Raw genomic sequence first — 16,144 nt, 5'->3', positions numbered from 1 at the left:
TAGGAACTAGCATGACGCTTTTACCCCCACATTACCATAACTTGTTTTGCCTTTTCTCACCTGAACCTCACTATTCCCATATTATTTATAAGCCCTCAGCTGTGACGAACATTATTGGTTGGAGTGTGTGCATTAGTACTTGAATCGTCTTTCATTTTTGTTGCATGCATGCTATGTAGGTCCCAGTTAGGTGAGTGACTGTCTTTCCTTCTCTCTTTTACATATAACATTCACCCTTTGCTTCATGAGAGAAGAGTGACCACGTGAGAGTCCGATTTTGTTGGCCTTGCAAGGTCGATAGGTTGGCTATATTTCTGAACAACTTATAACTCGTTTGCGTATTGACTACTTAACTATGACTGTTAATTTTTGTTGCATTAAATTGGTTCAAGTAGACAAGTTAAGCTAGCTCTGAGTTTTCATTTCCGTTCCATTAGTTACATTTTAGTTTACTCGAGGACGAGTAAAGGTTCGGTTTGGGGAGATTTGATACATGCATAATGTATAGTCTTTTTAGCCTATTTTAGCACGTATTTCCATGCATTTTTGTACCGTTTATATAGTATTATGCCCCGAATTGGCTACTTTCGTTCGTTTTGTCCGTTTTGTAGAAATGAATGCGAAAGTAGTGGAATCGTACCATTTTTCGTCCTTTTTGCATGCATTTTGAGGAGACGGGATTTTCCGGAGTGAGTTTCTGCATTAGGATGCGTGAAGGCACGGTTTACGAGGCAGTCGGTAACGAGTTTAAGCTGATTTGAAGGAAGAACATTCGATCAAGTGGTTTTATTACTCGATCGAATGGTTTCTACGTCATTGGTTGATCGATCGAGCACCTTTTTACTCGATCAAGAAGTGCTGAAAAGAGAGGTTACTCGATCGAGTAACTATTCTACTCGATCGAGTAGATTTTCTATAGTTTTGCTCGATCGAGTGGATTTATTCTACTCGATCGAGTGGTTTGGTCTGGCGTGGGCTTTAATTAGCCCGTAAGCTTGTTTTAGCTTTTGGACTTAGTTTATTTTCTATTTAAACGCAACTTTACTAGGTCATTAGCATCTAATCTTTTAATCTTATCACCAGTTTTAACTTTTCACAGTAAAAAACGTTACGTTGCTTTTCCCTTCTCTACTGTAACTTTATTTTCGGGGTTATTTCGCTCGGATTTGTGTGTTCTGTACGCCGGATTCTCACGATTGTAATCTCTTTCTCCTTTCTTAATAATAATCTTTATTTCATTTGCTTTAATTCTTTGTTTTGCTTCATTTAATTTCTGCCCTAATTCACTTTTATACAATTTATTTATTGTTTCATTATGTTTATTGTTAGTTCATCTTTTGTTATTAATTTTGATATAAATAGCGATATGAGTAGCTAAATCTATTTCATGTTGGGATTAGGGGATCTACGGTAGAAATATGACGATGTAGTAAATAGGTTAGATGAATTAATTGTGAGATTCTGTCCCCATAGCAATATAACTGTATTTACCGACTTAGTTGAGTGCACGCTTCTGAGTCACCCCTTTAATCAGGCTAAATTTAATCCTGGATCGGAAGATTGGACTAAATAGGCCTGCTATGAACAGTAGACTACCCTGGCGAGGACGGAAGTTAAGTTAGTGGTATTTTAGGATAGAAAATGGACCGGAAGGACCTTTCCATATCCATCTCGCATTGATTTGTCTAAGTTGTTTACAGTTGAGTCACTGGACTACGGTAGTGAACCGAAATCCTGACCTGTCCCTTCTCTATTTGATAGTTTAATTCTATTTTCCTGCCTTTATTGCTCTTTCTCTGCTTCTCCTTCCTTTAAACCTTTAGTTTAGAAAACCAATTTAAACAACCCCCCCCCCCCCCCCATTTGTGACCAAATAGACGGACTTTTAGAGATATCTTGCCTCCCTGAGGAGATCGACCTGACTTCCCTAGCTATATAGTTAGTTTAGTTAGTTTATTTTTGATAGGTACACGACAGCCCTGTCAAGCGGTACACGTATATTTACGGAGTGATTTGGACGAAATTAATTGGAAGCATTTAAACATAAAACAATGTTTAAATAAAATTTACACGTATTTGTGCGACAAATATAATAACCAAAATGGACCCGTAAATGGGACATTGGACCGTGTAAATGGAGTGTAGTGGATGATTATAATTATAATCATTACTCATTACTTGTTATTCTTCCATAATATTGTCATATGATCATGTGCATGTGATAAAGATTGGACAAATATTATAACAAGTTGACTCCCTCACTCCACCTCACTCCACCCGCCACTTTCCCCTTATACACTCCAAATTGTTGTTCATTTTTATACACTTCACTTGTACATTTTGCATGTGAACAACAATTTGTCTATCTTCTCTCTAAAATAAAAAACATACTTTACTAAGTTGTTAGTAAACTAAAATGAATAATTACTAAGAGTGTTAGTAATATTTACATATTATCAAGGAAATAATTCTAACTAGTTACTAGTAAATACTTGTTAGATTAATTGGGTTGAGTTCTTGGGTGCACATTGTTAGGAGATCTTCTCTTTGAAGATTTTTTAGGAGGACCATCCTTTTGTTATAAGTTCAATAACAATCAAGGTAGGAGATCTTGATTGTTCCCATACTACCATAAAAATCTATGTAAGGAAATTGTTTTTCCTTAACTTTCATTTTTATGCTTTTATATTTGCATGCATGTTACATAGATCACCAAAATGATAAATTATGAGATAATTTAATATTTATTAGAGAGTCTAATATGGATCTATGATCTTTCAAGTGGTATCAGAGCTTAGGCTTGTAATTTGCATGTTGATTTTAAGCATATTAATAAATTATGAGATAATTTATAAAAACTCAAAAATTGTGTTAGAAGAGGTTTTAGCACAAAATTTTTGGGACATGCACACCTATTGATCTCAGAAGAATTGTGGTAAAGTTTGGTGATTTATGAAGTTATTTTGCTATTTTTAATTATTTTTGGTAGAAAACCGAGTCAAAATGTCGTATTTTAGTTATAAATTGACTAAAAATAGTTAAAGATGATTCGGGCCATGGAATTTTTATGGTGTTTCATGAATGTTTTCTACAGATTGTATGCAAAAGTTTGAAGGTTGGTTTGAATTTTTTGTATGTTTATTGATTTTATGAGATAAAAGTCGATAAAAGTGAAATAAATTAATCATAATTTCGAAACAATTGATTCTGCCCTTGATAAATTTATGTAAATTTGAAAATGTTATTTAAAAGATAAAAGTGAAAATTAAAATTTGATTTCACCTTGTTTTGATGTTTATTGGTTTTAGTGGTTAAAAACTGATAAATATCGATCTTTTTCTTCATAAATTTTATCCGGATTTTGGGGAACTTTTTCTGACATTTTGGTGTTCTTGGGAGTGTTCCAGAATACTCAAAATTTTTGTTTCAATTTTTGGGTAATTTTTCAATTATTTTGGATTTTTACTTAAAAATTATGATTTTACCGATTAAATTAGCAAAATATCACCAAATCAAACTAATTATTCATCATAAAATTAGTGAGGACTAATTTTGAGGTCCAAAACAGTTTAGAGAATTAGTTTGGACTTAAATGAGATTTAAGAGTTGATTATTGGTTTTTACATGTTAAAAATCGATTAAATCCACAAACACCGAGATGGATACCAACGTTTGATAGATATGGCGATTTTGGCATCATTTTACAGCATTTTAAGCATATTTATTTAAGTTGAATAAATGATTGTCATTTATTTAAATTATTTATCTTGTTGTACCTAGTATGGCTTAGCTTAATTTTAATCGTTATTACCCGAAATGAATGGGAATAGCGATATGTTTGTAATTAAATACGATCTTGTATCGTCGATTTGTAATTAATTAATAGTTTTATTTATTTTATTAATTAATGTATAATAGGAATAGCTATGTAATTCAATTGTAATAGTTATTCTTACCGGCGTTCCAAAAGACGGATTACATCGAGACGGAGTCTATTTTTGGAAGGTGTTCCAAATCCCACAAGGAGAAGCCACTTTTGGAATGAAGAGGCAAGGGACCAAGGAGTTGGTTTCCGATATATAATAGACTAGTTTTTATTATCTAGGTGGCCATACTAGGATTTATTCATATGCTTACTTGTTTGCTTGTTTTTATTTTTCGCGTATGACAAAATCGCCAATGACATGCATTTTATTTTCGCGGTTGTCAATTCACGTCATTTACATTCACCGAATTAGTTCACTTATAGGGAATTTATGACTAAATTGACAAGATCTCTCACATAAATAAAATTGAGATTAACCTTACCAATTAGTAACACCTATGAATCTCTTGTTCATTAGAGCCACGCTCGCCCAAGCGGGGTGTTCTCTTTTTACCTTGGGTAAGTAGGGTGGTAAACGGTTATCAGACACCAAAATTGGTTGGACTCAACGGGATATGAGACGGTCTTGTGTTCCGGGGCTAGTAGATGGATTTAAGGAAATTCGTCGACCAAGAGTTCTAGAGGTAGAATTAGTCAACGTGACTTACCGAATTTACACAATTACGGGTTGTTTCGCCCAAGCGATGCTCATTTTTGTTTAATATTTGGGTCTTGGAATCATTTATATAATTTAGTGGGAGATCATTATATAAATGCTAAAACTTGTTAAACATGTTTTTACAAGTATTTTTAAAAACATTGGATGTTAATATTTCCTTATTTCTTGTAGCATTTTAATTCGCAATGGCAACTTCATCAACTCCATCGACTACTTCACTAGGCAAAGATTCATGGCTAAGGTCCGTAATGGACAATTGTATCTTAAAAGATGACGGTAGTAACTTTCTTGAATGGGAATCCAACATCAAAAGTGTCGCGTTGTCCGAAAATGTGCTCACTTACTTGACCGAAGCTCCTCCCATCGAGCCCGGTCCAAGGGCTTCAGCGGCGGTGCGGACCGCCTATGATGACCATGTGAGGATGTCGAATGATATCAAGAATGTGTTGATATGGTCGATGTCTCCAAAGCTTAAGCTATCATGCATTTCTTTAAATGCGTACGAGATATTCACTCGTATTATTACTATGTTTTCACAAACACCTAAAGTCCGTCAATACGATGCGGCGGCACGCTTTTTTGAAGCTCAGCTTGAGAGGGGCCAAAAGGTTGGTCCCCATGCACTCAAAATGGTCGAATATGTCGACATCCTAGAGCGTCTAGGGTGTAACATTCCTAAGACTCTTGTGGTGGATCGAATCCTCCACTCACTTCCTACCAAGTTTGCCCACTTTATGGTAAACTACAACATGAATGGCATGGATAAGAGTTATCATGAAATTCATGCACTCCTCATCCAAGCGGAAAGGGATATGGAAGCTAGTGGGAGTGACAAAGGGGATGTTTTAATTAACCATGAAGTTAAAGAACATGTCCCTTGGAGTTAAGAAAGGAAAAGGGAAGGAAAAGTCCCAATTCAAGAAATCGTCAAAGTAACATGACAAGGGAAAGGGGAAGGCCTTTAAGAATGGCAATCCCAAGGCAAAAAGTGTCAAACTCTCCGAGGCCGAATGTTTCCATTGTAATGGGAAGGGGCATTATAGGAGGAGTTGTCCCAAATACTTGGAGGATCTCAAGGAAGGGCGTGTGACGCCTATTGGTATGATTTCCTCTCTCTATGTGATAGACGTTAATTATGCTTGAACTTCCACTTGGGTACTTGATACCGGATGTAGCTCTCACCTTTATAATCATTTGCAGGGTTTAAGGGACGTGCGAGCACTAGCAAAAGGTGATGTGGATATCCGCATGGGCAATGGAGCTAGAGTAGCGGCCGCTTTCGTGGGGACCTATGTGATCACTTTAGCTAGTGGTCTAGAGTTGTATTTAAATAAGTGTTATTTTGTACCAACTTTAACTAAGAACATCATCTCCATTTCCGCGTTAGACGCGGAAGACTTTTGTTTTATGATTAAGGACAATAGTTGTACTTTTTCATTAAATGATGTGGTTTATGGCAAGACCATTTCAATTGGAGGCATTTATGTTTTAAATGATGTTAATGACGTTTATCATGTAGAACCTAAAAAGCTCAAAACGGGTAATCCAAACGAATCCTACCTTTGGCATTGTCGTTTAGGCCACATAAACGAAAGACGCATTAAGAGACTTGCTTCATCAAAAGTGCTCAAACCATTTGGTTTCGAATCTTATGGTACATGCAAGTCTTGCCTTTTAGGTAAGATGACTCATGCACCTTTTGCGGGAAAAGGGACACGAGATAGTGAGGTTTTGGCTCTTATACATACGGATGTGTGTGGACCATTAACCATCATCGCTAGAGGAGGTTTTCACTACTTCATTACTTTCACTGATGACTTAAGTAGATACGGGTATGTCTACTTAATGAAGAACAAGAGTGAAGCTTTTGACAAGTTCAAAGAGTTTCTAAATGAAGTAGAGAACCAATTGGATAGAAAGATTAAGACCCGACGATCCGATCGTGCTGGTGAATATCTAAATTATGAATTTGATTCACACCTAAAATATTGTGGTATAGTATCACAATGGACTCCTCTTGGCACACCACAATTAAATGGTGTGGCCGAAAGGAGAAACCGAACTTTACTAGATATGGTTCGGTCTATGATGAGTCTAACTGAGCTTCCTAGTTCATTTTGGGGTTTTGCCCTCTTGTCTGCAATAATTTCAATAAATCGAAGCCCGACTAAAGCGACCGATAAGACTCCATATGAGATATGGATAGGGAAAGTCCCTCATTTATCATTTATGCGTATTTGGGGTTGCGAAGCGTACGTCAAGATCAAGTCTGACAATAAGCTTGCACCCAGAATTGACAAATGTCTTTTTGTAGGATATCCAAGGGAAACACATGGCTATTACTTCTACAATAAACACGAGAACAAAGTGTTTGTGGCTCGTGATGCTGTCTTCCTAGAAAAGGAGTTTATTTCTAGGAGACAGAGTGGGAGAAAATTTGAACTTGAAGAAGTTCGAGAGCCACAAACCGAGAATGAGGTAGAGGGAGGATAGCATTTTCTCTTCCTCTGAAACGGTAATTGTTCCTAGAAAGTCAAGTAGGATTTCTAATCCACCTGATCGCTACCTTGGTAACATCGAAGAGGATGGTGTTTTGTTACTTTTGGAAAGTGATGAACCCACCACCTACAAATCGGCCATGTCTAGTCACGACTCCTCGCTTTGGCTAGAAGCCATGCGGTCCGAAATGGATTCCATATACGAGAACCAAGTATGGGACTTGGTGGATTTACCTGAGGGAGTGAGACCCCTTCAGTGTAAATGGATATATAAAATTAAGCTCGGCGTGGATAAACATGTAGATGTTTACAAAGCTAGATTGGTGGCAAAAGGTTTCACCCAAGTTCATGGTCTACACTATGACGAAACCTTCGCTCCAGTCATTATGCTTCGGTCCATTAGGATAATCTTAACGGTTTCCGCATTTCATGATTATGAGATTTGGCAAATGGATGTCAAAACCGCCTTCTTGAATGAGATTCTAGAAGAAGAGGTGTACATGATACAACCTGAAGGTTTTGTGGATACATCTAACCCTAAGAAGGTGTGTAAGCTCCAGAAGTCCATCTATGGTCTTAAGCAAGCATCTCGAAGTTGGAATCATCGTTTTGATCATGTTATTAAACAATACGGTTTCACTAGAAGTGTGGAAGAACCGTGTTTATACATGGAGTTTAGTGGGAGTAAGGTTGCATTCCTTGTCCTATATGTGGATGACATATTGCTCATCGGGAATGATGTTCCATCGCTCACTTCCGTAAAGGAGTGGCTAGGGAAACACTTCCAGATGAAGGACTTGGGAGAGGCACAACGAATCTTAGGTATCCGGATCTATAGGGATAGGTCCAAGAGGATACTAGCATTGAGTCAAGAAGCTTATATTGACAAAGTTCTTGACCGGTTCAATATGAAAGACTCCAAGAGAGGATTTCCACCTATGGGCCAAGGGATTACTTTGAGCAAGTCATAGTCTCCCTCCACCACTAAGGAGATTGAACACATGAAGACCGTCCCTTATGCTTCCGCCGTTGGGTCTATCATGTATGCTATGAGTTGCACTCATCCCGACGTTGTGTAAGCTTTGAGCATGAAAAGTCGTTATCAAGATAAGCCTGGCGAGAGTCACTGGATAACCGTAAAGAACATCCTTAAGTACTTGAGAAGGACTAAGGATTCGTTCTTGGTGTTTGGAGGAGAAACTGAGTTGCGTATAAGAGGTTACACAGACGCAAGTTTCTAAAACGATCGGGATGATATGAAATCCCAATCCGGCTATGTGTTTATGCTAAATGGATGAGCTGTTTGCTGGAAGAGCTTCAAGCAAAGAGTTACCGCGGATTATACAATAGAGGCTAAGTACCTTGCAGCGTCTGAGGCTGCGAAGGAAGCTGTTTGGATTAGGCAATTCATGGAGGGACTAGGAGTAATCCATTTCGCCGAAGATCCTATCACTCTATATTGTGATAACAGTGGAGCTATTTTTCAAGCCAAAGAGCCGAAGTCTAGTAACAAATCTAGACACATTGAAAGGAAATACCATGTAATTAGAGATTATGTGGAAAGGAAGGAAATTGACATTTGTAAGGTTGGGACAGATGATAATATTGCTGATCCTTTAACCAAGCCTTAATCAAAGGCTAAGCATGATGGTCATGTTGTCGCAATGGGATTAAGACGAGTACCATATTTTCTTTAGATTATGGATATGTAATAATTGGATAGTGTATCTCTTATTATATATATGATAATCATATTCATTGTTTTCGCATTCATTATTTTTTGAATCTTTTATTTAGTATGACTAAATTTTTAAATACCTTGTTTATCTGAATAAGTTGTGGAGACAATGTTGAATAATATTCGAGTGAATAAGATGAACATTGTATTTTGTCCCTAGTCACTTAATGAGGTGACGACTCGGAGTGACTAGATTATAAGTCGATTGATGGTTGTTCAACACCATAAGGTCATACGTGATGACTAGTCGATTACATAGGCAGAGTGTGTGACACTTTGCCGGACAATGACCATTTAGAGATTCCCTAAGTTCTATTATAGACGCCTGATCGTGGCAGAGATCTCTAAGATGTTCCTATGAGACGATTCTTTTGACTGGAGACTATTATCCAAGTCAATGCAGTTTCTGAGTGAGTTTGGTTTTTGTCCTAGGTCGTGCCGTAAAAGGATGCCAAAGGACATCTTCTGAGTCATGATGAGCTTTATTGGGCAAAGATAGATAGGGCATACAGGAATTGTCCACCCACGTTGGTTAAACTATATCTCAAGGCCACTCGAGGAGTTAATGACTACAAATGCGTGGCCACGCTCGGAAGTAATCTGTGAGAGATTTTTCCGGTCAGGTAGTCACACTCCCAATCGAGAAAACCACTCGCGATATGTTCATTTGCAAGTGTGACCTGAAAGACACCTTGCATTGAGTGGGAGATTAAAACGGACAAGAGAATTGGTAGCGCACACCTTGTGCCGGACAAGTGCGAGATTGTTGGAGTTAGTGTCCTCCATAATAGTTCGTTTACATAATGAATCTCATTAAAGGAATATCATCAGATATTTAATTATTTGATCCTCGTCAGTTGATTAACGTAAATCGATAACGGTTGGCTGACTAGAGTTTGACGTTATTGTCGTGAGATGGCGGTGATCAACTGACCCCTTTCGGTCACACCTATAGGAACGAACCCCAATAGACAACTAATTAATCGTATGAGATACAATTTGTTTAGTCCCTTGATTTATAGACTAAAAGGTTAGTCGATTATTTTAGAGAGATTTCGAGTTGCGAAATCGAGGCACGGCAGTTAATATTTAACTATGCGATAATTGAATAATAAATTTTGGGAGAGGGGTTTTAGTTAATTAATTGTTAATTCACTAAAATTGTACTAATTTATTAATGTGATTAATATTAGTACGTTAATAATATGTGTAGCGGTACACGTATATTTACGGAGTGATTTGGACGAAATTAATTGGAAGCATTTAAACATGAAACGATGTTTAAATAAAATTTACACGTATTTGTGCGACAAATATAAGAACCAAAATGGACCGTTAAATGGGACACTGGACCGTGTAAATGGAATGTAGTGGATGATTATAATTATAATCATTACACAATACTTGTTATTCTTCCATAATATTGTCATATGATCATGTGCATGTGATAGAGATTGGACAAATATTATAACAAGTTGACTCCCTCACTCCACCTCACTCCACCCGCCACTTTCCCCTTATACACTCCAAATTGTTGTTCATTTTTATACACTTCACTTGTACATTTTGCATGTGAACAACAATTTGTCTATCTTCGCTATAAAATAATAAACATCCTTTACTAAGTTGTTAGTAAACTAAAATGAATAACTACTAAGAGTGTTAGTAATATTTACATATTATCAAGGGAATAATTCTAACTAGTTACTAGTAAATACTTGTTAGTTTAATTGGGTTGAGTTCTTGGGTGCACATTGTTAGGAGATCTTCCCTTTGAAGATTTGTTAAGAGGATCATCCTTTTGTTATAATCTCAAGAACAATCAAGGTAAGAGATCTTGATTGTGCCCATACTACCATAAAAATCTATGTAAGGAAATTATTTTTCCTTAACTTTTATTTTTATGCTTTTATATTTGCATGCATGTTACATAGATCACCAAAATGATAAATTATGAGATAATTTATTTTTTATTAGAGAGTCTAATATGGATCTATGATCTTTCAAATAATGCATGAGAGTTTCTCACATCAACTTCTTCTTCTCTTTTCTTTTCAAATCATACTTCTTTTTTCATTTTCTTTTCATGCTTTTTTCATTTTTCTTCTCATTTTTTTTTTCTCAATTTATTTCATTTCAATTCATCATTTTTCTCTTTCATTTCTTTTTTCTCTCTTTCATTTAAATCTTGGAGCATTAAGACCAAGCTCACATGATATTCCAAACTTTGAACCAAATCCCAAATGAGCACCCAAACAAGACCAAACAAAGCTACTAGCTCAACAAGGTAGGCAAATTATAATGTAGCTAGGTAAAAATGTTTGTGAAGGGGTCAAGAATGCAATTATTATCATGTGAATGGCTCCAAAATGCTATAACAAATGAATGCATGCTTATAAAGAGATGACATAAGAACCATACTTGTGCGTTTTGATAAAACACATATCCTAAGGAGACACCTACACTCACCTAAGAGAGACCGGATATGGATGCATCGGTCTAAAGAGGCTCTACCTTACCAATTTTGTAGCTAGCTAATAGTCAAGATCAAGCCTATTCGGTTCATTTTCCATCTCCCACCTACTATGTCAAGACATCCCCATGTAGCAATTATCCCATCATAAAAGAATAAATCATTAGCTAAAAGCTATCATTAGGATAAGCAAGAGGGAAAGTAGACTACAAGTAAGGAAAAAGCATAAATTTCTCTCAAAAATTTTCAAATTTTCTACACTACATGCAAACTACACTACAATGCAAATACAATCCATCCCCCCAAGCTAAACACAACATTGTCCTCAATGTGCCAACAATTAAATTACCCAACTAAACCATAAAAATGGCTCAAAGCACATAAACAAGAAGGACTAGAGGTCATATTTAATGGGTTGCAAGAGATAAACTAAAATGCAAAGCAAATAAAACTTACAAGACTTGCTAGCCTCTCCCCAAGCTAGTATGTATACAGGGGACTTCTTCACCATTCATCTAAGAAAAGGGCCAAAAGTTGAACCCCTTCCTTCTTTTCTTATTCTTACCACTTCCACTTGCTTCACCTTGTTGACCACTTCCACTAAAATCATCCTCTTGAAGAGAAGTTACATACTCACCAATGTTTTGGCCACTACCAAGACCATCACCATAGCTACTATAACCACCATACCCTCCATACCCTCCATATCCTCCATGTAATGCCTCAACTTCATAATCCGAACCACAAAAATCCGGACCGAGAGCATATGTAGTAAAAGTACCTGCATCATTGTTAGAAGGGGGAGTAGGAGGAGGAAATCCACCCGGGGGATAAGTATAAAATGAAGGGTGTGGACCCTCGGGTTGGATCACTCCTTGTCTAGCAAAATGATCATAAATGGGATGTAATGCAAGTCTTTTGTCATCATGAATTGTATTAACACTTAAACTTAAGCCTCGCATCATATCCATCATTTCTAGACTAGAGGGTGAATGAATACTAGAGGTGGAATGGCGTGCTTGAGAGGGTTGACCTCCCTCACGCCGTTCAACGGTGGTACATGTCTCACCTCATAGATCCAAGTGGTAAGTTGGTCTAGTAAAAGGGGAACTCTCATGATAGGGCTTAGTGTGAACTAAGGCCTTAATTTCTTTCTTTTCTTCCGGTAGACGAACGGAGTCTTGCCTACCGATTTTCCAAATCATATTAGGGTGAGCATCCCTAAACCAACTACAAGAAAGAAAATACTCATAATCGAGCCCAACCCCTTTTTCCCTAGACACTAGGAATGGTCTTAGGTCGGTATTTTCTTGGTTGAATCTACACAAGTGGTGAGCAATCTTTGTAACCAAACCTCCTAAGACAATACAACTATTCTTTGGGTTACATTATTTGGTCAAGTGGACCGCATAGTGGTAGGGGATATTGATCCCCCAATTATCATCACCATTAACATTTAAGCACCCAAAATCTCCACCTCAACTTTCCTCACCAAGTGAGGCTCATTTCTCCCAAAAAAGGTCCATCCCATAAACCTTTGCCAATCTCGAATGTCGGGGTAGTGTATGTATTGGTGAGGGCAATGGTCCCAACTTTGACAAGGGAAGTGAGAAATGGCATTCCATGTCAAAACGGGGTTATAAGAGTCGGGTGATTCAATAGGTAAGTCTTTATGGGGAAATTGAAAGATATTAGCAAAGTCCGCTAGGTCCATCTTATGGTCATCATTAAACAATCGAAAAGTCACAAAAAGCACAAAACCGGGGTTCTTCGACCTATGAAACTCAAAAGAGCTTAAGAACTCAAGGGTGAGTTCGGGAAAGGTCTTATAATCCATTGTATAACAATGTTTCATACCAAGGTTCTTAAATAAGTCCGTAACATTCTTATCAATTCCAATATTGTTCAAAGAAGCTTGGTTAATAAACTTAGTCGGTTTTATACCTTTGCTTCTTAGGATGACCCAATTGTCATATTGCTTTTGACAATTAAAAATTACTCCGGGAAAATCCGGGTCTTGCCATACAGGGACCTCTTCCATTTGCACATCCTCCGCAGCCCGAGAGGATTCCGCATCACCTCTTCTCTTTTTAGTAGCACCTTGGGTAGGAGGTCTTCTTGGTGCCATTTTTCTGAAATTTAAGACAAAAAATCATCTTAAGGCAACCTAAAATTCATCCAAATAGACATAATAAAATGAATTAGTGAACTAATTCACACTACAAACATGAATAGAGTATACTACAATCAATTTCTAGTACAAATAAGCATAAAATCAAATTCCCCCAATTTGAGTTAGGGTCTGCTGAACTTGATTAAATTGATTGAAATGGATGAAATTCAAGAGAAAAGGGAAGAAAACTTACTTGATGATGTTAATGGATGAATGAATCTTGCAAAATGATGAAGAAATAGATGTTTTATAGTGATTTTGAGTGAAGAATAGTGAAGAAATGAGAGAGTAGAGAGGAGAATGGTACTGTCGGGTATTAGGAGAATGATAGAATGAATTCCTTTTTTTTCTTACCCGTGTAAAAATAGCAGCCAGAAAAATGGAGAACCACGTCCCCGATCGGGGCTGGCAACCCCGATCGGGGTTGACCAGTCCATGCCGTTTTGACTTTGCTTCCTTAATTAAATAATTCGGTCCTGTTTTTCGAAAACTACGTCGCCGAACGGGGTGCTTGCATGGGGAAACGTGCTATTTCATCCTCTAAATCTCCTTTTCTTAATTTTCACCTATAAATCAGAAAAACAAACATCGTCAAGTCGAGTATTTTATTTCTAATCTATGAAAAACAGTGAAATTGCGGAAAATTAAAAACAAGAAATAAATAAAAACAGATAAAAAGCTTGGGTTGCCTCCCAAGAAGCGCTGGTTCACAACCTAAGAAGCTATTTGATCAAGTTTCGACATTGCGCTTGCCACCAACCAAGCTCCATTTCATAGCTCCTTTTTCATTTCACAACCATTTGAAATTGTTCAAATAAAATTTCCCTTTCTTTTAGGCACTCTTAGCAATAGTGCCCTTAGCATTGTCACCTACAAAACAAACAACACCAATATCATCCTCCAATGGATCCATCAGTAAGGGTCCAAGTGTTGAAGAGACATTAGAAGAGTCCAAAGTGCTAAGTAAATAACAAGACTCTTGTAATATTGGGCTTCTAATGGTGTTGTTTTTGCTAAAAGTAACCCGGTCATCACCCACTTCTAACGTTAACCTCCTATTTTTCACATCAATTAGCGCACCCGCGGTGTGTAAAAATGGCCTACCCAATATAATTTGGGTTTGTGAGTCCTCGGCCATATCATGTATGAGGAAGTCAACGGGTATGAAAAACTAGCCAACTTTGACGGGCACATCTTTTAAGACACCTAGGTCGCTTTCAAGAATGGTCCGCCATTTGCAATGTGATACTTGTGCATTTTAGAGCACCCATGTTAAGCTTTTCACAAATAGAATAGGGCATGACACTCACACTAGTACCTAGGTTTCAAAGGGCCTTATCAATGGTATATGTGCCTATAGTGCAAGGAATATAATAGCTACCGGGGTCCTTAAGTTTCGGGGGAGACTTTTTTTGTAAGAGTGAACTACACTCTTCGGTGAAAGCAATGGTCTCAACCTCATTGAAGGATCGCTTCTTTGAGGGGATTTCCTTCCTAAACTTTGAATAGGAGGGGACTTGGGTAAGCAATTCTATAAATGGGACGGTGACTTGCAAATTCTTAACAACCTCCAGACACTTACTGAACTTACCTTCCTCCTTGTGCTTTGCTAGACGATGGGGAAACGGTACTTGAACAACTTCCTTTGGAGGAGCATCCTCCACATCTTTCACTTTCGCTACTCCATTAGGAGCATCCACCTTTTAAAAAACGGCATCATCCTCCTTAGCATTAGGAGAGACTTCCTCAATAATCACTTTGTCACTTTCTTTGGGCATATGGGGCTCAAAATCCTTGGCATCAAGCTTGCTCTTTCTCTTTAGCATCAATAACCGATGAGGAAATGGCACACGATCCTTAATAAGAGGCTCTTCACTAGCCTTCTTTTTGTCATTTCCCCCAAGCTTAGGCTTTTTAACAATCACTTCGTCACCCAAAGTCATGGACGGCCCATCATAGCTTGTACCACTTCTCAAAGAAATAGAATTAACGGTCTCGTGTGATTGCGTACCTTGGGGTGGTAGTTGACCGGTTTTCCTTTGAGAGCTAGAAGAGGCTAGTTAAGTCACTTGTTGCTCCAACATTTTGATAGCGACATTGTGAGCTTGATCATTCTTTTGGATTTGAGCCAACAATTTCCCTTGAATTTGTACTATCAAGCCCTCAAGCTTATCTCCTCCTTGGTTGTTTTGTTGGCCATTTTGTGGTGGGGTTGATTTTGTTGGTAATTTTGTTGTGGTGGTCTTTGATGGTTTTGATAACCCGGTGGAGGATTATACTTTTGTTGTTGAGGGACATAGGCATTTTGTTGTGGTGGGGGTTGAGGTTGAGGATTAAGAACATTATTTCTTCTATAAGACATATTCAGGTGGACTCTTGAATTCGGTTATATGAATTTGAAAATGTACCCGGTGGATAAGAACTTTGTCTTAGAGCTTGAAAAGCATTTACCTCCTCAATAGTAGCTTGGCAATGAGCGATGTAATGACCCGCACCTCCGCAACCATCACAAACAATGATTTGACTTGTAGAGGACACGACATTGAGTTGTTGAAGGGAATCTCTAGCATCTCGTTCCGCCAATTGTTGTTGGAGTAAGGCGATTTGAGCTAACAAGACGGGATTGGCGGAGGATTCTTCATTACCTTTGAGTGGCACAATTTGGGAATTGACATATTGTGTGTCATGGACCGCCATAGATTCGATCGTGGCATGAGC

This window comes from Silene latifolia, chromosome Y (genome assembly GCF_048544455.1).
Source record: "Silene latifolia isolate original U9 population chromosome Y, ASM4854445v1, whole genome shotgun sequence".
Classification (NCBI taxonomy): Eukaryota; Viridiplantae; Streptophyta; class Magnoliopsida; order Caryophyllales; family Caryophyllaceae; genus Silene; species Silene latifolia.
The sequence above is the reverse complement of the archived record's forward strand: the minus strand, read 5'-3'. Positions refer to the sequence as shown.